Source organism: Medicago sativa, chromosome 6 (genome assembly GCF_051527215.1).
Source record: "Medicago sativa cultivar Bolivia chromosome 6, Bolivia_mono, whole genome shotgun sequence".
Lineage (NCBI taxonomy): Eukaryota > Viridiplantae > Streptophyta > Magnoliopsida > Fabales > Fabaceae > Medicago > Medicago sativa.
Window position 1 is genome coordinate 17127342 of NC_140754.1, and position 25419 is coordinate 17152760.

General features: G+C 36.8%; 1 long non-coding RNA gene and 1 pseudogene across 1 annotated transcript; one reads left to right on the forward strand and one right to left on the reverse strand.

Moving 5' to 3' along the window:
• Nucleotides 1–1672: 1672 nt before the first annotated feature.
• On the forward strand, nt 1673–3416 carry LOC146913294 (uncharacterized). The gene is made up of 2 exons (XR_015013371.1): nt 1673–1945; nt 3053–3416. It is a non-coding gene; the product is annotated as an uncharacterized LOC146913294 (long non-coding RNA).
• A 105-nt stretch (nt 3417–3521) lies between these two features.
• LOC146913295 (pescadillo homolog) lies at nt 3522–24155 on the reverse strand (annotated as a pseudogene).
• Between the last annotated feature and the right edge of the window lie 1264 nt (nt 24156–25419).

A 25419-nucleotide genomic window follows, 5' to 3' on the forward strand; every position in this document is an offset into this window, starting at 1 on the left:
GTTTCAAAAAATAAAAATAAAACTTTGGCCCGGTATGATTTATATTAGACACCATAGATATACTATAAGCTACTGATTTGCTTACCATACAACATATAAAGAAAATCATAAATAACAACAAAAATCAGAATTATGTGTATTGATTGATGAACAATTTGTACCCAAATGTTAATAACATTTACATGGTGTTGCGAGTATTATCCTTTTTTTGTGAACAATAGAAAGATCCAAAGAAATTACAATGGCTATAATTAAAATTAGATGTATGACTGGCAGAAGTACGAGGACCAGTGGACATATCAAAGACTAGATGTTTGAAGGATCTATTTAATATTATATATGTAAATGAACTTTAATCAGTATGATGAATTTTCTTTTGAACATTTCCCGTTTTTAAAGTAGAGAAGTCGAAATTTATTGTATTTCTTGGATTATCCTAATTTAAGTTTTATACTTAAAGTAGAGAAATATAAATTTATTCTATTTCTTGCATTGCATTATCCTTATGAAAAAGTAACTTTTTATGGCTTGGTTTATGCTGTGGCTTCTGGGTAATACTTGAAATTATTATAAAGGGTGCAGCTGAGGTTGTTTATTAGGTTATGTTTTTTGTAGATAAAAGTAAGCATCATAAGTATGTGGAGGAATTGTGGTTACTTAGGAGAGATAAGTTTAGGCGGAGTTTCTTTTCTTCTGGTTTGGTATATTATTGAGTGGTCTATCTGGACAGTATGTAAATATCTTGTATTTTTCATTAAGGTTTTAGATGTGGAGGAATTGATTTGAAAGATCCATCAAGGTCTCAAGTTCATAAGATCCATGAACACCATTTAGGTTGATCCGGTGATGTTTGGGACTTCTTCAAAAAAGTAATTCATAAATATATAAATCCAACAATTTAAAGTAGAACTTATTACCATGCTCAACAAATAGTATAAAATTTTCAAGATTTTGTGTAGAGTCTGACTTGAAAACCTCTGGTGACATTATTATTTGGATGGTGATATGTAAGATTTGAATAGGAAGGAATTCATTTTGGATTGTTTTAGAAATTTGCTATTCAAATTGAGAAATGGAGTCAGCCCTAATGCTTCCTGCTAGGTTTTGAAGAGGTGATAAGGAGAGTTTGGAATAAAAAATAAGTTTGGAAACTCACTATTCGGCCGACTAATGACCAATTAATAATAAGCCTAAAGAATTTGATGTGATCTTTGAAAGGAAGAAAACATATCAGATCTAATAAAATATTACTATTCTCTTTTGTAAGAGTTATTGATTGATTATTGATACTCATAACCATAAAAAACAATGAAAATTCTTAATTTGTGGAGCAATTTAGTAAAGTAAGAAATGCGGTCTTATCACTTTATCAAGAATATTCACAATGAAGACATTTATTTTATAATACTTAAATGAGTCTCATGTGTGTACACACCACCCATTTATAATTTTTTAATAGTAGTATCTAATAAGTATTCAATCACTCAACTCAACATCTTACACAAATTTTTTAAATGGTACCCACTAATCAACTATAAATAAATTCATATCACTACATTTCAATTTTTCAATATTAAAAAAATGTGGATCTTACTTAACATTGAAGTTTTAAATGAGACATTAAGTTTTGTTAGACTCATAAAAACTTTTTTCTCAAATGAAGTACCTAATAGGTATCAAGTCTTAAAAGTTTGAAACCTGTTAGGGATGGTCACATTCATGGTGACTTTTCAAACAACGATTAGTAACTAAATATAGTTCCGATCACAATTTTAATTGATGGTGGGAATAGTTTTTTAAGTTTTGGGGTTCTATAAGTTGGCTACATCTATCTACAATGTGATAGCACATAACCACTTACATTTTTTTGGAAGACAAAAAAAGGTGATGGAGAGGAAAACACTAGCTAGCTTGTGCTTCTTTCTCATTGTTCTCTTAGCTGCTCGTAAGTTTATATTATAGTAATTTGGGATATGATTTTGTATTTCAGTCATTATTTTTAACTCATAAAACCAATTTTAATTACAATACTTTTTATTAGAAAATAAAAACATGTATGCAAGCTATAATTTAGAGTTTAATTTTTTTTATGTTTACAATTTTTAAAGAATATTTTATCAGTTCAGTAATTATAAATTGACACATTATTAAAGATATTTATTCATGATTGCTTGACACTATTTCAATCAAATTTTTAAATACTTGGATCATGTGTGGATTATTAAAGATATTTATTCATGATTGCTTGACACTATTTCAATCAAATTTTTAAATACTTGGATCATGTGTGGATAATGAGATTCAGTTAATAATAAAGAATTTTAAAGAATTTGGTTGTAAATTCTAATTGAAGTAATCTTGGAAAATTTACTTACCTCTCGATCAAATTATATTTCACTATGGCCCTCTTTCCTTAAGAATTGAAGGAGGAAAACATAAAAACAAATCTTAAATTTGATGTAACAATTATTTTTCTATTTACTATATCTTTATCCCTAAAAATTATACTCCCTCCGTTACAAATTATATGACGTTTAGGTCATTTCACATGTATTAAAAAATGTAATTAATTTTTTTTGGAAAAGAGATATTTTTAGTTGTTTTACAATATAGTCCTTAATAAATAGTATGAGAGAGATACATTAAATAATTGAAAAAAGAGAGAGTGATAAATAGATAGAGATGTAATAGAAAAGGTAACATTAATGCTTCACTCATATAGTAATGCGACATATAATTTGGGACAATTTTTTCTTTCAAAACAACTTATAATTTTAAACTGAAGGAGTTTCTTAAATAAATAACGGGAATCTAAAAGGTTGACTCTGTTATAAAATTATCTTCAAGAGAAATAATTAGCTAATGTTTTCATCATAGTATTTATTACATATCAAACAAACATATGTAACATAATATACTAATAATAAAAAAGTTTTTCTATCATGCAAAAATTTGCAAATATTAAGAAATTTAAAATAGTAATTTTGTTAACTATGGAGTCTTAAAAATATATTGCTTAATAAAAATAATATTGTTCTTTTGGAAATTGCAGAAGAAGTAGTGGCGCAAAATGCGCCTTGTGAGACACCAAATCAGAAGTCCAGGGGTCCATGTAATGGTTCATCTGGCAACCAAGAGTGTCTTTGGTTCAGGGAGCCATGTATTGGTGTTTTATCTGGCGACAACGAAGAATGTGACAATGATTGTAGGAGAGTAGGAGGCTGGAATGGTGGTTCTTGCAAAAATGAGGAATGTGTTTGTTTCTGTTGAACATCTCCTACATAAATAAATAATCATTGATCAATTCCCTTCCCTTGAGTGAGAAGAGAATTAATTAATATATGGTGTAATATTTGTGACAAGATAGCAAGTTGTCTTGTTAAATAAAATATGTGTTAATTATATTTGTAGTGTTATATTTCTTTGTTCAAAATTTATAGACCAACTTAGTGTTAGAACTAAGAGTTAAGAACAAAAATATAAATGGACATGTATTAGACAAAATACAACAAAAATTATGATCAAATTAGTCTTAAGATAAAATTACGTGGTTTGCAATTGCAGTTGCACACATTCATGTTGGTCTTATTCCAAGAAGAGAGAACAAATGATTAAATTTTGGAAACCGTAAAACTTTGTCGGATGTCAAGTTTTGACATCTGGAAAATATTTATGCAAGATATCCCGTGAAATTTGTAACTACAATATATAGGACCCCCGGCCCGTGCCTAACAAGTAAATTTTTTTAGCTAGAGTCTTCAACTTCTTTGACCCTTAGCTTCGTCTATTTTCCTTTTCCGTTGTTTTATGCGATCAGTCTCATTCTGATTGCACTTTTTAGATATCTGAATAACGGATTTACCACAAAATAAGTAATAAACAAAGTTGATGAAATTCAGAACCAATTGTAAGGACTCAACCCATCAATCACTTTGCAACCATTTATACAGAGGATAAAGTGGGAGAAATTGAAAATGTTTACCTTCATGGTTTCCAATATCTTTCTACTTTTATGAGACATCACAAGTAAACTCATATCATTATCGACATTTTGGCCATTCGTTGTTGATTCTCTGGTCTGTACCACACCGGCAGATGTTTCTTTTTCAACATTAGAATCTGCTCAGGTTTATGTAATAGCACCCTGAGGTGAATCTTCTTTTCCAGCACTACGAAGCAGAAGAAATTCCTCTCTGGCAGCAGCTTGCAAGTGGTTGATAGTCTTTGCAGATTCGGTAAGTAGCCTTCATCATCGTAGTTAACGAAACATGACAAGTGAGATCGAGGAATCTTGTTAACAAAAGAAACATTTTAAGTTTTTAGAAACAAATTAATCAAACAAAATGAAAAGAAAAAAGGATGTGTGGATTTATGATTCGACAAGAAGATATCCCTTGAAGAAAACACAGATTTTCTCAGAATATAATATAGAACACTCCCACCAAGATTGCTAAAACAATAAGCACGGTAAATGGAAACAAATTACCTTCCCACCCTATAACTTTCTGTCGGCAAAACTATGCGTGCATTCACAGAATCAAATATCTAGATTGAAACCTATGGCCTTGCGCATCCCTGTCAACAATCTAAACATATGAAAGTAATACTTTGGTGAATACAAAAGGAAAGCTTGAAAAGTTATGTCACATAGAAGATGATATGCTAAATCACAAACCTGCTGAGTAATGCTCTGGTCAGATTCATCGAAAAGCACCCCCTTTCCCTCCCAAGAAACAGTACCACCAAACGCAGGAATAACAAAAAGCAATGATTCCCTTTCTACCTGAGTAATTAGGCCAAAACAGTGCAAATAATGACATAGCAATCAATCATATAAAATATTTCATAAATAAGTTCAAGAGATATAGCATCAATAAAAAAGTCTAATAAGATTATTATTAATTTTTTTACTTTCTTATAAATTTAATTTGAAAAGAAACATGACATGAAATTAGGAAAATGATGTGTCTCATAATTCCCAATTATTGACAGAAACAATACTTTCAAATAATTGTGTTTGTCAAGACTATCAAAAGGGCTTACCTCCCTAATCAAGAAGAATATAAGATTTTTGAAGAAATTTTTACATTCTCTTGTATCTTGATCCTCTTCATATTTGTTGTACCCTAATTTTGGACCTAAAAATACTTATACAATTCTTCTTTTCTTGCATTATAAATCATTTGATTTGTCTCTGATCAATTACATCTTTCTCTGCATTTTATTTCAAAGTTATTTGTAAAATTCACATGCAAGGGTATTTTAGTCATTTCCTATGTTAAAATTTCTTTCAGTCTTTTAAAAATTTGTTTGAGTCCTTTCAAATAGTTTGAATAAGTCTTCATTTCAATTCTATGTCAAAACCCATTTCAAAAATTGCATTTGAAGTCATTTTGAGTCAGTTTAGCCCCTAGGGGCATTTTAGTCTTTTCATATGTCAAAACGCTGTTTAAACTCTTAAAATTGTCTCTGAGTCTTTTAATTCGCTTGTATAAATTCTTGCTTCAATTCCCTGTTAAAAATTCATTTTAAAATTTGTATCTGAGTCATGTTTGGTCGTTTTAGCCCCCAGGGGCATTTTGGTCATTTCACGTAAAATCTCTAATCTGCTTTGTTGTTTTTAATCGTCTCGCTTTACGTTAATATTCAATTTACTTTTTCAATTCAATTTTAGTTTTAATTTTCATTTTGGTCCTTGTACTTTTGTTATTTGCATTTTAATCCCTTTTAAGTTTGTTAGAGTCCAAGTGCCATGTGTCCAAATGCTATTGGATTTAAGAATTTGTTACTACTTAGTCCATGTGGCATTTCCTCATTGGTCCAAGCATCCCTTTCATCACCTATATAAGTCAAAGTCATGGTCAATTTCCTCTTTCCCTCTTCTCTTCTCTCTCACGTGGCCACTCATCACCACCACCATAACCACTTTTTTTTTTCCACCACTTCCACCACCACAACCAACTTTCAACCACCACAACAAACTTTCTCCTCCACCCTAACTAACTCCTCTAACCTCCATAACCACCACAACAACCTTGAATCCTCCATAACCAAACTTTCATCATCACCTTCAACTAACAACAATCATCATCATCATAATCCATCACCAACACATCCATTTTCGTTTTCCTTTACCACACAAACATTCAAACACAAAGCAAAAGCCAGAATTGAATTTGAAGCAAGGAAAGAAGAAGGAAGAATGGAATCAAGAACAAAGGAAAACGATTCGCGAAGAACTTCGAATTGGAAGCTCCAAGAGGTATCGCTGCTCCTCTTCATTTCTTTTGATTTGTTCGCAAATCTGTTCGTGTTAGATTTAGGTTGTTCTTGATTTAATTTTGAAAGGCCTGCTCGAATTCGAATAGAGAAATAAAAACCGGTTCCGAAATTGCAAGATTCGTTTAGATCGGAGCGTTTTGGGACTCGCCGGAATCTGCACTTCTCGCCGGAGAAGATGAAGTTTCCGGCGAGTTGATGAATTTTCCGGCGATGTTCATATATTTTCCGGTGAGGTAGGTGAGGGAGATGAAGATTATGATGTGTTCTTGATATTGTTTTCAAAAAAAATTTGAGAGAGAAGAGAGGGAACCGTGTTTTAGAGAGAAAGAAAATTGCTTCAATTGTTTTTGTTCCCTGTACGTGAGTTTCTTTACTAATACTACTTGCCATAACCCATATCAATGCTCCATGCCCATATAATCGAACACTAACCCGCTCCAGCTCTTAAGCCCAACGCTTTTTTTGTTTCATTTTCCATTTTGCTATATGCACCTCCCTTTCCTGCGTATGTGTGTTACATTTTGCTAATTGCACCTCTGCATGTTCAAAAAGTCCTTTAAAAATTCTGGAAAAATTCCTATAATTTTCTTTGTACTTTTTGATCAATTTTGACATATTGCATGTCAAGATTGATCAAGAAATACTGGAGAATTATTTTTACTTTGGTTTATTGTTTTTTCTTTAATTTTTGTTGAAAGTCTTGATGAAGAACTTGTAAAAACCTTGCGATTTCTTTTACATTTGTTTTGAGTGATTAAGACTTGTTTCTTGTGACCTTTTGCATGTTGAAAATTGTTAGAAAACATACATGTGAAGTTGTGAGTGATTTGTGTTGTTTTTTATCATATTTTGTGAAGTCTTTTTGCACATTTTAATTCCAATATTTCGGCTCATGATAATTGGTGCTTGAAGAGTAATTTTGGGGCATTATTTGTTATTGATCTGGAATATTTGGTGCTGTTTGTAGTGTATGATATTACTTTCTTGTGTTGTGATTTGTTTGAATATTACTATGTGCAAAATTAGTGCAAAATAGGTCTAAAGTATGCCAAAACTTTGGAAGCTTGATGTGGCCTTGTGATTTTCATGTCATATGCTGAAATAAAACCCTTTGGAAATTCGCAAGGACATGAAAATTACAGGTCATGATCTTGCTTTCATATCATGGTAGATTTTAGGCATGTCTTTGCCACTTTTTAGTGCTAATTCTCTTTGATTTGCTTAATATTTCTTGCCTATCTCTTCTATTATTTTGTGCCTTATATTACTAACCATTTCATTTCATGTCTCATGTATTTCATAAGCATTCCCATTTCATCCCATATTCATCTCTATTTTCCTTGCAATCTAATTTGTACCAAGGCTTAGAATGTAATACTTAGGAGCTTTTGTAATATTTTACTTCATGCAATTTTTAATTTCTTGCAAGACCATAGAATGTATCTAGGCCAATGATGTAATATGGACAATGGACTCTAATAATGTACACCGACACAAGCACCGACACATGCACCCACTTCACTTTAGATAAATAGCTAGAATATGCATGTTTAGATGTATGTTTAGGATTGTATGTTTAGATGAATGCCTAGGATTTATACTTAGAAAAAATCATTTTCCAAAAAAATATGAACAAACTTCACTCAAACTCTTTTTCATAATAAACCTTGGGATCAAAATCCCATTGAATTTTCCCTTTTCATTTTCTTAATCAAATTTCAATGAACTCTAATCATGTTTAGACCACATTTTGCAAATGACTAATTCAACCTCACAATTTCATATTCTCATGCCCTTGAGGCCTCTTTCTATTCTTCAAAATTCCAATTTTCAAACTTAAAATCAACCAACAAAAACAAAAACCCTTTTTGGAAGAGAACTACGGTGGATTTGATCCCTTAAACGGGTACGTAGGCAAGGAACAAAAATTCCTTCAATTCAACTAAAATAAAAATCCAAAAACATTCTTCTCCCTCCAATTCTTCACTTAGAACATTCTTAGGTGTAAATATCATTTCAAAATAGCATTTAAAAATAAAGCGCGCGCGTAGAAATTAAAGACGGTTCCTATAGGATACTATAGTCGTTATGGGTGCCTAACACCTTCCCGTAGCGAAAATAACTCCCGGACCTCGATTCTCAAGGTTTTGCTTATTTTTCCCTTCCCAAGAAAAAATGAGATATCACCGGTTAAAAAGGTTCAAACGTAATCAATGTTTGACACCCGAAAACCAAGATAAAACAGCTGGCGACTTCACTGGGGACATTCGAGAGTTACGCCTAGTCTTTATTTCCACGCTTGCGCTTTCATTTTTACTTGCTTCTTTTACTTGCTTTCCTATGTGAATAAATGTTTAAATTCTTGCAAACGTGTGGGGTGAGAATATCAAAAGTCCTGCACCCGGGCTGAGTGAACTTTGGATTTAGGAGGGATATAATCGACAATTCATTCCGGGGGTTGCCTCGTGTTTTGGATTATGCGATCAATCCCACATAGCTGAGGCATTTTGGGGGTGATGTTGTCGGCGCGTGTTGTCGCGTTTAGGCACTTTACTTCTAATTGTTCTATGACGCTATGAACCGTAGATAACCAAACCCATCCATGGCCATTTTCTAGGACGTAGTGCGGAGGCTAAACCGAGTGTTGTCTCGAGTTTTAGTCGTCACGCGATACTACACTCAAGTTAGACCTTCCACGGATAATCATGGAGCGAGTGTTGTCTCGTGACACCGTGATATACGTCGGAGAGGTTGCAACTTGGGAACCTTTTTAGAACCCGGTTACTATATCCTAAAGCCCTAGTTTCACCGGACACCGTGTCCACCCATGACTCCTCGACTTTGAACTTCAACCCACCATGTTTTCTCCGAACTTGAACATAATCATGCATTCATGCATACATGCATACATGCATAAACTTTTTTCCATGCATTTATCGGAGGACTTAGACAAGTCATCTTTTGAACATCACGGATGTGAACACCAAGTGATACCATCTCAACTAAACTTCTAGTTTTGCTCAAGATTTTCAAATAAAACCGTGTTTCTCCGTGATGTTCACAACCACTTTGACAAGTCTTCTGACAAAAAAAGAGTCTTTTTGCATTTGCATATCATGCATCATATGCATCATTCATCGGTCACAAATGGCTTCCCGTGCTCATTGTCTCCTGGTTTTGTCCGCCGCAGTCTGAAAAGTGGCTCGTGTTCGCAAAGTCTACCAACCAGATAGAATTCATCAAACAAGATTTCACAAGAGAAGAATGATGGCTAACTTTGAAGAAGAGAATGCTCAGCTCCGTGCCGAATTGGCTGCTATGAAAGAAAACTTGGCTAAGGCTCATGACGCTATGTCCGCTATGATGGCTGCACAAGAACAGCCAGCCACATCTATTCCAGCTGCTACTGAAACAATTCCATCTATCCCACTGTCTACTGTGGCTACCGATGCTCGGTTTGTTATGCCCAATGGCCGTCCTTATGGTTTCTCAGCTTATTATTCTCCTAATACCGCTGCTGGTGTCTCTGGTTTTGCTGGTCAAGGACAGATTCCTGTATCCACTGCTATGCCTCAAGTAACCACTGTTGTTACCGACCCTATTGTACACACTGTGCAACAGGTGATTGATGTCGATACTCCGCGTGGACAAGATCCCGCGATGGAAACTATGAAGAGACAGTTAAAGGAGTTGGCTGGAGAACTCCGCGAAGTCAAGGTTAGCCGGGGAAACAATGGTGTTCCTGCTAAAGCTCGTGATCTATGCTTGGTATCCCGATTCGAGGTTCCTAAGAAATTCAAAGAGCCAGAATTTGACAAATACAATGGAACTTCTTGTCCACACAACCATGTCATCCGGTATGTCCGAAAGATGGCTAATTACGCAGATAATGATGCACTGATGATCCACTGCTTTCAGAGTAGCTTGACAGATGATGCAGCAGATTGGTACACTAGTTTGAGCAAAGACAACATCCATACTTTTGAGGAACTCGCTACTGCTTTTGAAAGTCATTATGAATTCAATACCCGTCTGAAACCAAATAGAGACTCTCTCAAGGCTCTGTCTCAGAAGTCAGATGAAACATTCCGTGAGTATGCCCAGAGATGGAGAGGGGCAGCTGCCCGTGTCTCTCCTCGACTTGATGAGGAAGAATTAACACAGACATTCCTGAAGACTCTGAAGAAGGAATATAAAGAAAGGATGATAGTCTCAGCTCCAAACAACTTCTCTGATATGGTTACCATGGGAACTCGTCTAGAGGAGGCTGTCAGAGAGGGTATCATTGTCCTCGAGAAGGGTGAATCTTCGACCAGTGCACCAAAGAAGTATGGTAATGGCCACCATAAGAGGAAAGAATCTGAAGTAGGGATGGTATCTGGCAATCCATCTGCAGCTGCTACACAATTACCTCTGCCTTATCAGTACTTGCAATACTCTCAACATCCTTTCTTCCCGCCATTCTATCAGCAGTATCCTCTGCCGCCGGGTCAACCACCAGTGCCCGTCAATGCCATTGCTCAACAAGTACAGCCTCCTGCTCAACAGCAACAGCAGCAACAACAGGGTCCCCGACCCAGACCTTCTTTTCCACCAATACCAATGCGATATGCGGAGCTGCTCCCAACTTTACTTGCTAAAGGACACTGTGTCACTAGACCAGGCAAACCTCCGCCTAATCCATTGCCTCCCAGGTTCCGGCATGATCTTACATGTGAATTCCATCAGGGTGCTCAAGGCCATGATACTGAGGGTTGCTATGCTTTGAAGTATATTGTGAAAGATCTGATAGAAAAAGGAAGGTTGACCTTTGAGAATAGTGTTCCTCATGTTCTTGACAATCCACTTCCAAACCATGCTGCTGTCAACATGATCGAGGCTTTCGAAGGAATCCCTGTTCCTCAGGAAGGGCCCATATTGGATGTCCGCAATGTTGTCACTCCCTTGGTGCCGTTACATGTCAAGCTCTGCCAGGCTTCTCTTTTCAAACATGATCATATTTCTTGTTCAGAATGTCTTCGGAATCCCATGGGCTGTCGTGTTGTGCAAGATGATATCCAGGGTCTGATGGATGACAAACATTTGATCGCTGGTGATGTATGTGTGATTGTGCCAGTGTTCCATGACTCTCCTGTTAAAAATGTATCTCAGACAAGGGATGTTGAGCCTTTGGTGATCAGGTTACCTGGTCCGGTATCATATACCTCTACCAAAGCAATTCCTTACAAATACAATGCAACCATGGTCGAGAATGGAGTGGAAGTGCCTCTGGTATCCCCAGCTATGGTTGACAATGTTGCCGGTGAAATTACAACTCTGAGAAGCGGAAAAGTCCGTCCACCCTTGTTTCAAAAGAAGGTGGTGACACCTATTGCCACAATAACACCACCAGTTGCTCCTCCTGTTGACAAGAACCCCGGCCCATCAGGCCAATCTATTGAAGAGTCTAATCTGGATGAAATTCTGAGGCTTATCAAGAAGAGCGACTACAAGATTGTTGACCAGCTGCTGCAAACCCCGTCAAAGATATCCATCCTGTCTCTGCTCATGAGCTCAGAGGCTCATAGGAAAGTGTTAATGAAAATACTGGAGCAAGCTTATGTTGACCACGAAGTCTCTGTGGATCAGTTTGATGGGATAGTGAGTAATATTACTGCCTGCAACAACTTAGGGTTTGGTGACGACGAACTCCCCGAAGCAGGGAAACACCACAACTTGGCTCTACATATCTCGGTGCATTGTAGATCTGACATGATATCCAACGTGTTGGTGGACACTGGATCGTCTCTGAATGTAATGCCTGAATCCACACTAAGGCAATTGAGTCATCATGGAATTTCTCTGAGGGGTAGCAGCTATCTGGTTAAAGCTTTTGATGGATCCCGCAAGGATGTTCTTGGGGAAGTAGACTTGCCGATTACCATTGGTCCTGAGACATTTCAGATTACTTTCCAAGTCATGGACATCAATGCTTCTTACAGCTGTCTCCTCGGAAGGCCGTGGATTCATGACGCTGGAGCAGTCACTTCTACTTTGCATCAAAAGCTCAAGTTCATGAGGAACGGTAAGATTGTCACTGTACATGGTGAAGAGGCATTTCTGGTTAGCCAAGTATCATCTTTCTCTTGTGTTGAAGCAGGGTCCGCTGAAGGGAAGTCGTTTCAAGGCTTGACCGTTGAGGGTGCAGAACCCCGAAGGGTTGGTACTAGTATGGCCTCATTGAAAGACGCCCAGAAGGCTGTTCAAGAAGGGCAAGCCGCCGGCTGGGGCAAAGTGATTCAGATTCTGGAAAACAAGCGTAAAGAGGGCCTTGGATTCTCCCCAACCTCAGGCATTTCAACAGGAACTTTCTACAGTGCTGGGTTTATCAATGCTATTGCTGAAGATGCTGCTGAGAGTAGTTATGTCCCTACATTTGTTGTACCAGGAGGCACTGTGAGAAATTGGGAGGCCATTGATGTTCCTTTAGTCATGCATGCTTCCATGTAATGTGTCTTGTTGCTCATGTTTTCCTCGTTTTCAAAATAAAAATCCTTTCGCTCTGCCCAAGGCGAAAGTGATATCATTGTAAGGGCGTGTTTGTTTCGGCATTGCCGTTATCAATAAAAGTTGTCGTTTTTCTCACGACTCTTGGTTTCTTTTACTTTTTAGTGCCTTTTTCTTGGAAATAATGGTAATGCCAGAAAAAACCAAAACATCTGTATTTTCTTATTAATTTCAAAAATCTGCATGAAAAACATTTTTCTAAAATCATCCCAATCATATTATGCAGATTGAACCATAATAAACTCGTTGAACACAGTGACCCTATGGTTCCTCCAAATTTTGAATTCCCTGTATATGGAGCTGAAGATGAGGAAGATGATGAAGAGATACCGTATGAGATCACTCGACTGCTTGAGCAAGAAAGAAGAGCCATTCAGCCTCACCAGGAAGAGATTGAGCTTATCAACCTGAATACTGAAGAGAACAAGCGAGAGATCAAGATCGGTGCTGCACTTGAGCCAGAAGTGAAAAGGAAGATTACTCAGCTTCTCCATGATTATCCAGATGTCTTTGCATGGTCCTATGAAGATATGCCGGGTCTAGATCCCAAGATTGTGGAACATCGGATACCGACAAGACCTGAATGTCCTCCTGTCAAACAGAAATTGAGAAGGTCTCGTCCAGACATGGCTCTTAAGATCAAGGCTGAGGTACAGAAGCAAATTGATGCGGGTTTCCTCATGACAGCTGAATATCCTGAGTGGATTGCCAACATTGTACCAGTGCCAAAGAAAGATGGGAAAGTTCGAATGTGTGTTGATTACAGAGATCTGAACAAAGCTAGTCCAAAAGATAACTTCCCATTGCCTCATATTGATGTGCTTGTTGACAGTACTGCTCAATCCAAAGTGTTCTCCTTCATGGATGGTTTCTCTGGCTACAACCAGATACGAATGTCACCTGAAGACAGAGAAAAGACGTCCTTCATTACTCCGTGGGGAACGTTCTGTTATAAAGTGATGTCGTTCGGCCTGATAAATGCTGGTGCTACCTATCAAAGAGGTATGACAACTCTGTTTCATGATATGATTCACAAAGAGATTGAAGTATATGTTGATGATATGATTGTGAAGTCAAGTGATGAAGAGCAGCATATTGTGTATTTGAAGAAGATGTTTGAAAGACTGAGAAAGTACAAGCTGCGGTTGAATCCTAACAAGTGCACATTCGGTGTAAGATCTGGAAAATTGCTAGGCTTCATTGTCAGCCAAAGAGGCATTGAAGTTGATCCAGACAAAGTCCGAGCCATCAGAGAAATGCCAGCCCCTCAAACTGAAAAACAAGTCAGAGGTTTCCTCGGACGTCTGAATTATATTTCAAGATTCATATCTCATATGACTACTACTTGTGGTCCAATTTTCAAATTGCTCAAAAAGAATCAGCCTGTCGTATGGAATGATGAATGTCAGGAAGCTTTTGATAGCATTAAAGAAGACCTGTTGGAATCACCTATCCTTGTCCCACCAGTGGAAGGAAGGCCTTTGATTATGTATCTGTCAGTGTTAGATGATTCTGTGGGTTGTGTTCTCGGTCAACAAGATGATACTGGTAAGAAAGAGCATGCTATCTACTATCTGAGCAAGAAGTTCACCGACTGTGAGACTCGGTACACAATGCTTGAAAAGACTTGTTGTGCCTTAGCTTGGGCTGCCAAACGCCTGCGTCATTATATGGTGAATCATACAACTTGGTTGATATCCCGAATGGATCCAATCAAGCACATCTTTGAGAAGCCTGCTGTTACTGGAAAGATTGCACGTTGGCAGATGTTGTTGTCTGAATATGATATTGTGTACAAAGCTCAGAAAGCAATCAAAGGAAGTGTCCTCGCGGAGCATCTTGCTTGTCAACCTCTGGATGATTACCAGCCAATTAAATTTGATTTCCCTGATGAAGAGATTATGTATCTGAAAGCAAAAGACTGTGAAGAACCACTGATCAATGAAGGGCCGGACCCCAATAGCAAATGGGGATTGGTGTTTGATGGTGCTGTTAATGCTTATGGTAAAGGAATTGGGGCCATCATTGTAACTCCGCAGGGGCACCACATTCCTTTCACTGCTCGAATAACTTTTGAATGCACAAACAACATAGCTGAATATGAAGCATGCATCTTGGGCATTGAAGAAGCCCTTGATATGAGAATTAAACACCTTGACATCTATGGAGATTCTGCACTTGTTATTAATCAGATAAAAGGTGAATGGGAGACTCATCATGAGAAGTTGATCCCATACCGTGACTATGCAAGACGTCTGTTGACATACTTTACAAAAGTTGAGCTGCACCACATCCCTCGGGATGAAAATCAGATGGCTGATGCTCTTGCTACCTTGTCTTCCATGTTTCGTGTCAATCACTGGAATGATGTGCCTGTAATCAAAGTACAACGTCTTGATAGACCCGCTCATGTGTTTACTATTGAAAATATGCCAGATCAAGCTGATGAAGATGTGAATGATAAAAAGCCTTGGTATTACAACATCAAACAATTCTTGCAGAATCATGAATATCCATCTGGTGCTTCCAACAGGGATAAAAAGACTTTAAGAAGATGGGCTAGCAGATTCCTTCTGGACGGAGAAATCCTATACAAGAGGAACTATGATATGGTTCTGCTGAGATGTGTTGACAAACAAGAAGCTGAGAAATTGATGCATGATGTACATGATGGTACTTTTGGGACCCATGCTTCGGGTCACACTATGTCAAGAAAATTGTTGAGACCCATGCTATTACTGGATAACCATGGAGCGTGACTGCCACAAACATGCTAAAAGATGCCACAAATGTCAAATTTATGCTGACAAGATTCATGTGCCTCCACATACCCTCAATGTTATCTCTTCCCCATGGCCTTTCTCTATGTGGGGCATTGACATGATCAGAAGAATTGAACCAAAAGCTTCCAATGGACATCGTTTCATCCTAGTGGCAATTGACTATTTCACCAAGTGGGTTGAAGCTGCTTCCTATGCAAATGTAACCAAGCAAGTGGTTGTCAAGTTTATCAAGAATAACATCATCTGTCGATATGGTGTTCCCAACAAGATCATCACTGACAATGGTTCCAATCTGAACAATAGTATGACGCAAGCTTTATGTGAAGAATTCAAAATCGAACATCACAACTCTTCTCCTTATAGACCTCAGATGAATGGTGCAGTTGAGGTCACTAACAAGAACATCAAGAAGATTGTTCAGAAGATGGTCACTACTTACAAAGACTGGCATGAAATGCTACCTTTTGCCTTGCATGGTTACCGTACTACAGTGCGCAGTTCAACCGGGGCAACCCCCTTCTCTCTGGTATATGGTATGGAAGCAGTTCTCCCTCTGGAAGTGGAGATTCCATCTCTTCGAGTGATCATGGAAGCAAAGTTGACTGAGGTTGAATGGTGTCAAAGTCGGTACGACCAATTGAACCTGATTGAAGAGAAACATATAGATGCTATGGCTCATGGACAGTTGTATCAAGTGCGAATGAAGAATGCTTTTGACAAGAAAGTCCGACCTCGAGAATTCAAGGAAGGCGAACTTGTATTGAAAAGGAGGATAAGCCAGCAACCCGACCCAAGGGGCAAGGGGACACCTAACTATGAAGGTCCTTATGTTGTCAAGAAGGCTTTCTCTGGTGGTGCTTTGATTCTTACACACATGGATGGTGTTGAGCTTCCAAATCCTGTCAATGCCGATATAGTCAAGAAATACTTTGTCTAGAAAGAAAAGAACAGCGTGGTAGGTCGAAAACCCGAAAGGGCGGCCTAGGCAAAAATGCGCTTCCCGGTGGGTCGAAAACCCGAAAGGGCGATCCAGGCAAAAGTTAGGGACAAAAAAAAAATGAATATGAAAGAGCTCGCTGAGATTGTACGTAACTCAGGCAAGAATGAGCGCCTCGATGAGCCGAAAACCCGAAAGGGCGGTTCATGCAAAAATGAGGTTGACAATAAAAGACAAGTAACTATATCTGGCAAATCACCATCACCCCTTTGGGGCATCTGCAACTGCCAATGATCGTCTTCATCAGAGGTTTCTGTACTTGTGAATTCAAAATTTCTATGAAATGTAGCGGTCATCGTGTTCAATGTATCGCCAGCCAATAAGATTACCATTTTCCAAGCTTTGTAAATCCGTGGAGTCATGCCTTTGGCTGACCCTCACTCTTCTACATCAATTTGAGCCTGTGCTATTGTTTGAAACTCTATTTTTCTTTCTACTTTCAATGCTGTATACGAAATATCTCTTTGCTATTTGATAATGTCAATGCCTGAAACAAGCATCTTTTTGAAAACTAAAAAATCTTTTGCTGTCTATTTTGAAAGCAAACCTGAGCAATAGGGTACATTTCAATGAAACATGCATGAGTAAATGTCTATCAATGCCTATTTCAATACATGTTACAAGCAGGTTACTCCCCAGGATGATCTGTGGTCAATAGCAAGAATGAAAAAACAGAATGAAAATGAAAAAATGGAAAAAATGAAAATAAGAAGCTCGCTAAGTTGAAAACCCGAAAGGGCGGCTTAGGCAAAAATGAGCACCCCGCTGATTGACAACCTATGAAGGCAATTCAGGCAAAAATGGGGCAATGAAAAGAATCTTACTCCCCGGTGAATCGAAAACCCGAAAGGGCGGTTCAGGCAAAAATGGGATTGAAAAATGAAAAATGAGGAAAATATTGAAAAGCATTGACCACAGATGCGAACATCCAATGTTCACCCAGCACTGACACGCCTAGTAACGACGACCTGTATCCAAGAACCCTCCAAGGATCCCTCCTTTACAAGTTTTATTGCCCTCAGCCATGGTTTCGATACGTTTCTCAACGACGGTCTCTCCAAAGAGGTTTTCCCCTGTGAATATATTGCAGCACGAGCCACTACGTGCCCAATCTTCCAATGTTTTGTCTATCTCTGTGAAACTTCCTTGTCAAACTGCCAACCAATCATGCATTTCAAGCATTCATACATGCATAGTCATGCATCTCAAGTGCTCATACATCCAATAATCTTGTTATACCATACATACATGTTGCATATCCAACTCTCAATCGTCAAATTCAATCCAAATTTCAACTGTCAAACTCAATTTCAATTTCAATTTCAATTCCAACTGTCAAAATTCAACTTCAATTGTCCAATTCGATGCAATCTCAACTTTCCAATCTCAATTTCAAATCATTTCAACTGTCAAATTCGATGCAATCTCAACTCTCAAACTCCAATGTCAAATTCAATTCAATCTCAAATTCGAAGCAATTTCCAATTTCAATTCAACTCAATGTCAATTCGAAGCAATTTCAATGTCAAATGTCAATATCCAATTTCAATGTCAATGTCAATTCCCAATCCAATTTCAATCCAATCTCAATGTCAATGTCAATGTCAATTTTCAATACAATTCCAATATCCAATTCAATGTCAATTGCAACTTTCCAATTCAATGTCAATTGCAACTTTCCCATTCAAATGTCAATGTCTATGTCTCAATCCAATTTCAATTTCCAATGTCTCTTTCAATTTCAACTCTCAATCCAATGTCTATGTCTATGTCTCTGCTCAATCTCAAATTCTCAATCTCTCTTTCAATGTCAACTTTCAATTCAATTCAAATCAATGTCAATTCACTCTCAATTTGCTCTTGGGCCAACAAAAATGGTCATGTCTATTTTCAGGTCGAGTCAATGACAATTTACCCTCGATTGGTATCTTGTTAAACCAGACTTTCAATTTGTATCTTGTTACTGGTCAAGTGCCAGGTTCGATCCAAAAAAGAACCACTTGTACCTGCTTATATACCTATGCTTCCGGACAAACGACAAGTTCGATCTAAAAGAACAGTTTGTACCCAGCTTATGCTTTGTTATCGGTCAAACGGCAAGTTCGATCTAAAAGAACAGTTTGTACCCAGCTTATGCTTTGTTATCGGTCAAACGGCAAGTTCGATCTAAAGGAACAGTTTGCACCTACCCACATGATGTGGTGATGATCCAGCGGCAAGTTCGATCCAAAGAACAGTTTGTATCAACCCTTTTGTCTATATCTCCGGCCAAACGGCCAGTTCGATCCAAAGAACAGTTTGTGTCTGCCTATCTGTTTGTGTTTTCAATCAAGTGTCAAGTTCGATCCAAAGAACAGCTTGTATCTGCCTATATGTCCGTGCTTCCGGTCAAGTGCCAAGTTCGATCCCAAGAACAGCTTGTACCTATCTCTTGTTTGTATCTCTCGGTCAAGTGTCAAGTTCGATCCAAAGAACAACTTGTACCTTACTTTCTATCCTCTGGTTTGTCCACCCTGTCAATGTCTATCTGAATCCCCAGTGACATGACATGTTCCATGGACTCCAGCCGTTTGTCTTGCATTCATAATCAAATACTGCATGGCATTCATAATTTTGAAAATCTGAAAGCGTATTTTTACGTCCAAAAACAGTGCGAATGTTAATATTTAAGTATCTTCGTCCCGTCAAGTCAAAGACCTCGTCTCTTGACTCTCCGGACAAAGAAACTTAAATAGGGGCAGCTGTTGTACCCTAATTTTGGACCTAAAAATACTTATACAATTCTTCTTTTCTTGCATTATAAGTCATTTGATTTGTCTCTGATCAATTACATCTTTCTCTGCATTTTATTTCAAAGTTATTTGTAAAATTCACATGCAAGGGTATTTTAGTCATTTCCTATGTTAAAATTTCTTTCAGTCTTTTAAAAATTTGTTTGAGTCCTTTCAAATAGTTTGAATAAGTCTTCATTTCAATTCTATGTCAAAACCCATTTCAAAAATTGCATTTGAAGTCATTTTGAGTCAGTTTAGCCCCTAGGGGCATTTTAGTCTTTTCATATGTCAAAACGCTGTTTAAACTCTTAAAATTGTCTCTGAGTCTTTTAATTCGCTTGTATAAATTCTTGCTTCAATTCCCTGTTAAAAATTCATTTTAAAATTTGTATCTGAGTCATGTTTGGTCGTTTTAGCCCCCAGGGGCATTTTGGTCATTTCACGTAAAATCTCTAATCTGCTTTGTTGTTTTTAATCGTCTCGCTTTACGTTAATTTTCAATTTACTTTTTCAATTCAATTTTAGTTTTAATTTTCATTTTGGTCCTTGTACTTTTGTTATTTGCATTTTAATCCCTTTTAAGTTTGTTAGAGTCCAAGTGCCATGTGTCCAAATGCTATTGGTCCTTAAGAATTTGTTACTACTTAGTCCATGTGGCATTTCCTCATTGGTCCAAGCATCCCTTTCATCACCTATATAAGTCAAAGTCATGGTCAATTTTTCAACACCAATCATTTTTTACAAATTTCACAAAAAAATCACAAAACAATTTTTTCCTCTTTCCCTCTTCTCTTCTCTCTCACGTGGCCACTCATCACCACCACCATAACCACTTTTTTTTTTTTTTCACCACTTCCACCACCACAACCAACTTTCAACCACCACAACAAACTTTCTCCTCCACCCTAACTAACTCCTCTAACCTCCATAACCACCACAACAACCTTGAATCCTCCATAACCAAACTTTCATCATCACCTTCAACTAACAACAATCATCATCATCATAATCCATCACCAACACATCCATTTTCGTTTTCCTTTACCACACAAACATTCAAACACAAAGCAAAAGCCAGAATTGAATTTGAAGCAAGGAAAGAAGAAGGAAGAACGGAATCAAGAACAAAGGAAAACGATTCGCGAAGAACTTCGAATTGGAAGCTCCAAGAGGTATCGCTGCTCCTCTTCATTTCTTTTGATTTGTTCGCAAATCTGTTCGTGTTAGATTTAGGTTGTTCTTGATTTAATTTTGAAAAGCCTGCTCGAATTCGAATAGAGAAATAAAAACCGGTTCCGAAATTGCAAGATTCGTTTAGATCGGAGCGTTTTGGGACTCGCCGGAATCTGCACTTCTCGCCGGAGAAGATGAAGTTTCCGGCGAGTTGATGAATTTTCCGGCGATGTTCATATATTTTCCGGTGAGGTAGGTGAGGGAGATGAAGATTATGATGTGTTCTTGATATTGTTTTCAAAAAAAATTTGAGAGAGAAGAGAGGGAACCGTGTTTTAGAGAGAAAGAAAATTGCTTCAATTGTTTTTGTTCCCTGTACGTGAGTTTCTTTACTAATACTACTTGCCATAACCCATATCAATGCTTTATGCCCATATAATCCAACACTAACCCGCTCCAGCTCTTAAGCCCAACGCTTTTTTTGTTTCATTTTCCATTTTGCTATATGCACCTCCCTTTCCTGCGTATGTGTGTTACATTTTGCTAATTGCACCTCTGCATGTTCAAAAAGTCCTTTAAAAATTCTGGAAAAATTCCTATAATTTTCTTTGTACTTTTTGATCAATTTTGACATATTGCATGTCAAGATTGATCAAGAAATACTGGAGAATTATTTTTACTTTGGTTTATTGTTTTTTCTTTAATTTTTGTTGAAAGTCTTGATGAAGAACTTGTAAAAACCTTGCGATTTCTTTTACATTTGTTTTGAGTGATTAAGACTTGTTTCTTGTGACCTTTTTCATGTTGAAAATTGTTAGAAAACATACATGTGAAGTTGTGAGTGATTTGTGTTGTTTTTTATCATATTTTGTGAAGTCTTTTTGCACATTTTAATTCCAATATTTCGGCTCATGATAATTGGTGCTTGAAGAGTAATTTTGGGGCATTATTTGTTATTGATCTGGAATATTTGGTGCTGTTTGTAGTGTATGATATTACTTTCTTGTGTTGTGATTTGTTTGAATATTACTATGTGCAAAATTAGTGCAAAATAGGTCTAAAGTATGCCAAAACTTTGGAAGCTTGATGTGGCCTTGTGATTTTCATGTCATATGCTGAAATAAAACCCTTTGGAAATTCGCAAGGACATGAAAATTATAGGTCATGATCTTGCTTTCATATCATGGTAGATTTTAGGCATGTCTTTGCCACTTTTTAGTGCTAATTCTCTTTGATTTGCTTAATATTTCTTGCCTATCTCTTCTATCATTTTGTGCCTTATATTACTAACCATTTCATTTCATGTCTCATGTATTTCATAAGCATTCCCATTTCATCCCATATTCATCTCTATTTTCCTTGCAATCTAATTTGTACCAAGGCTTAGAATGTAATACTTAGGAGCTTTTGTAATATTTTACTTCATGCAATTTTTAATTTCTTGCAAGACCATAGAATGTATCTAGGCCAATGATGTAATATGGACAATGGACTCTAATAATGTACACCGACACAAGCACCGACACATGCACCCACTTCACTTAAGATAAATAGCTAGAATATGCATGTTTAGATATATGTTTAGGATTGTATGTTTAGATGAATGCCTATGATTTATACTTAGAAAAAATCATTTTCCAAAAAAATATGAACAAACTTCACTCAAACTCTTTTTCATAATAAACCTTGGGATCAAAATCCCATTGAATTTTCCCTTTTCATTTTCTTAATCAAATTTCAATGAACTCTAATCATGTTTAGACCACATTTTGCAAATGACTAATTCAACCTCACAATTTCATATTCTCATGCCCTTGAGGCCTCTTTCTATTCTTCAAAATTCCAATTTTCAAACTTAAAATCAACCAACAAAAACAAAAACCCTTTTTGGAAGAGAACTACGGTGGATTTGATCCCTTAAACGGGTACGTAGGCAAGGAACAAAAATTCCTTCAATTCAACTAAAATAAAAATCCAAAAACATTCTTCTCCCTCCAATTCTTCACTTAGAACATTCTTAGGTGTAAATATCATTTCAAAATAGCATTTAAAAATAAAGCGCGCGCGTAGAAATTAAAGACGGTTCCTATAGGATACTATAGTCGTTATGGGTGCCTAACACCTTCCCGTAGCGAAAATAACTCCCGGACCTCGATTCTCAAGGGTTTTGCTTATTTTTCCCTTCCCAAGAAAAAATGAGATATCACCGGTTAAAAAGGTTCAAACGTAATCAATGTTTGACACCCGAAAACCAAGATAAAACAATATTCAACTGCTAAGTCCTCAACCAGGTGCATCAGTGCACCAGGTTCATTAGAAAGAAGTTGGTGGTGAAGTTGAGCAAGTCTTAGTTCAGACTTCACTTGTTTACATTCATCAAACTGAGAAGCTTCAAATATCAGTCCAGAGGGTTTGGTCGCATTGGCATATCTTGACAGTGCATATAGATCTACAGTTTGAGAAGACAATTAATTGATCAGTAGACTAATAGAGTATCTACAGAAATTCAAGTTTCTAAGTTAATAAAATGGTACCTGCTGCAAAAGCTTCCAACCGAGTATCAAGCCTAGTAGGATACTCCAGGTTTATAGAATGATTACAAGCCGAAGAAGAGGCTGTAGCAATTCATTATGAAGTCAAGGATATTAGTAAAATGTCAACAGTCTTATTATAAACTTTACAGATGCCACAATTGATACCTTTCACAAATACAAATGTTTTCCTGAACTTGTGAGTACGAGATATGAACGCTTACCATCCATGTGCCAATCTAGCATACAGGTAAGCAGAAATAAATAAATTAAGAAGATAGGATATTACTGTTTTCAAATTTTCACTTTCTTAGAGGAAATGTAGAAATTACACATAATGATCAAAATTTACACAAATTCCAAGTATTATATACCTTCGACATTTGTGTACAAGCTGTACATCAATTTTATTGCTCTCTGGCGCAGGTAATGCTGCAAAGAGATGCACCATTGTAAGAGATTCGTCCAATTCTACTAGGGCATTCGCAAATCTTGGGTACCTATAATACATAGAAAAATCAAATAAACTGGAAAAATTCACCAGCTACATGATATAAATTGAGTCACACAAAAAAACAACAAAACCTCTGCCGAATAATCATATCTATTTTTGGTTTTGGTGTTTTCTCCCGTAGCCTCTCTGCACATTCGTAGTTTTCCTTTGCTTCTTCTTTATTTTTCTGTCATGCACTTTAATTGTTCTATGTTCTTCCAGAAAAGGTTCGTGATGAAGAAAGCTAACATCTTTCAAATGGTAATAAGTCGGATGATTTCCCTTTCCAAATGCTTATTTTCCTAATATTTGCAAAAGCCAGCGTAACAATCGAAGTAGTAACACTTCAACACATTATATATATGCATTTTCCAAATGGCAACAGATCAGTAATGCTAGAAAATACAAATTTGGCAGCATTTCCCTCCCTTTTCTTCCCCAACCATACAAAAGAAACAACAACATCAAGGGCATGTTTGGTTTGAAGTTGTCAGAATACATTCAGAGCAAAAATACGTTAGCCAAACTAGATTTGGCTTCAAACATACGTTTGTATGGACCCTGATACTTTTTCATTCTCCTTATGCCGTTTGTGTTGTTCCATTTACCATTTGAACATATATTATGTTATTACAGTTATGCGATTTTTTTTGTAATTACATATCCAAAAGTACTTTCATCATACATGCTTTTGACAAGAGTTACCCAAACATAAACAACACTAGAGCAGACTCATTTTAATCAAACATGATTTTGTAAAATGAGGCTTGATCAAACTAATATAGCTAAGATTAATCCTAACATGTCTCAAATATATGTAAAGGGCTAACTTTCGTCTAGAAAATTTTCATTTTTTTTCTAACTAGTTACGGTTAAAAACTAACTATACATTCCAAAATAAATAAAAAATAAATCTATAAATTTCCGTCCTTCGACGCCAACCATAGCAGAGAGTGTAGCACCAACACTTCAGATCAAAGGCATGTTCACCTTGACACAAGTAAGCACATTTAATTATGTTATTTTGTCAAATTATTATCAGTGGGTGTCCGTGTTTGTGCTTCGTATACAAAAAGCAATAACAATTAGCAATAAGCTCCAATTGTCAAAAAAAAAAAATTAGCAATAAGCTCCAACATTTCAGCAGAACAAGATAATAATAGCTGACAGTTTTAAGCTTGAGACCCTAATTTGATTATAGACTTTGTGGCATTAACACTTCTAATCAGTAGTGTGTCTGGTTTCCGACGACGTCCAACGCGGACGCAACTTTGACTCATATGATTTCATTGAATTTTGTCATTTTCTGGCTCAATATGTTTCACCATTGAATTTTGTCATTTTCTGGCTCAATATGTTTCACCATTGTCATCTGCGTACGTTATTTTTTTGTTTTGGTCGAAGTGTAATGTGTGAGTGAGAGTGACTATGAAACCGGTAGAGTGGGTCGGCCAGTGCGATTTTTTTGGTGTGAACGGGTATCTTTACGTACCTTAAAAAATATTAATTTCTGGAGTAATTTCATACCATTAAATCGTAAAGAGATTTATTATCATCTCATTCAAATATTTTAGGTATTGACTTATGTGATTAATAAAAAAAATCACTTCTTCAGGTATGGCAAAGAGTAGTAAGTGTCTTTTTAAAGTCGGTCGCGACATTACAACTAAATCCATTTGTCAGGCCATTCCGTCATATGTTACGAGTATAGTCCAGTTACCGAACGACCATTGAGAGGATGATGAATTCGTTTTGGTGGGGTCATGGAGGTTTCAACAATAGACGTATTAACTGGTTTTCTTAGACACCATACATATATTATAAGCTACTGATTAGCTTA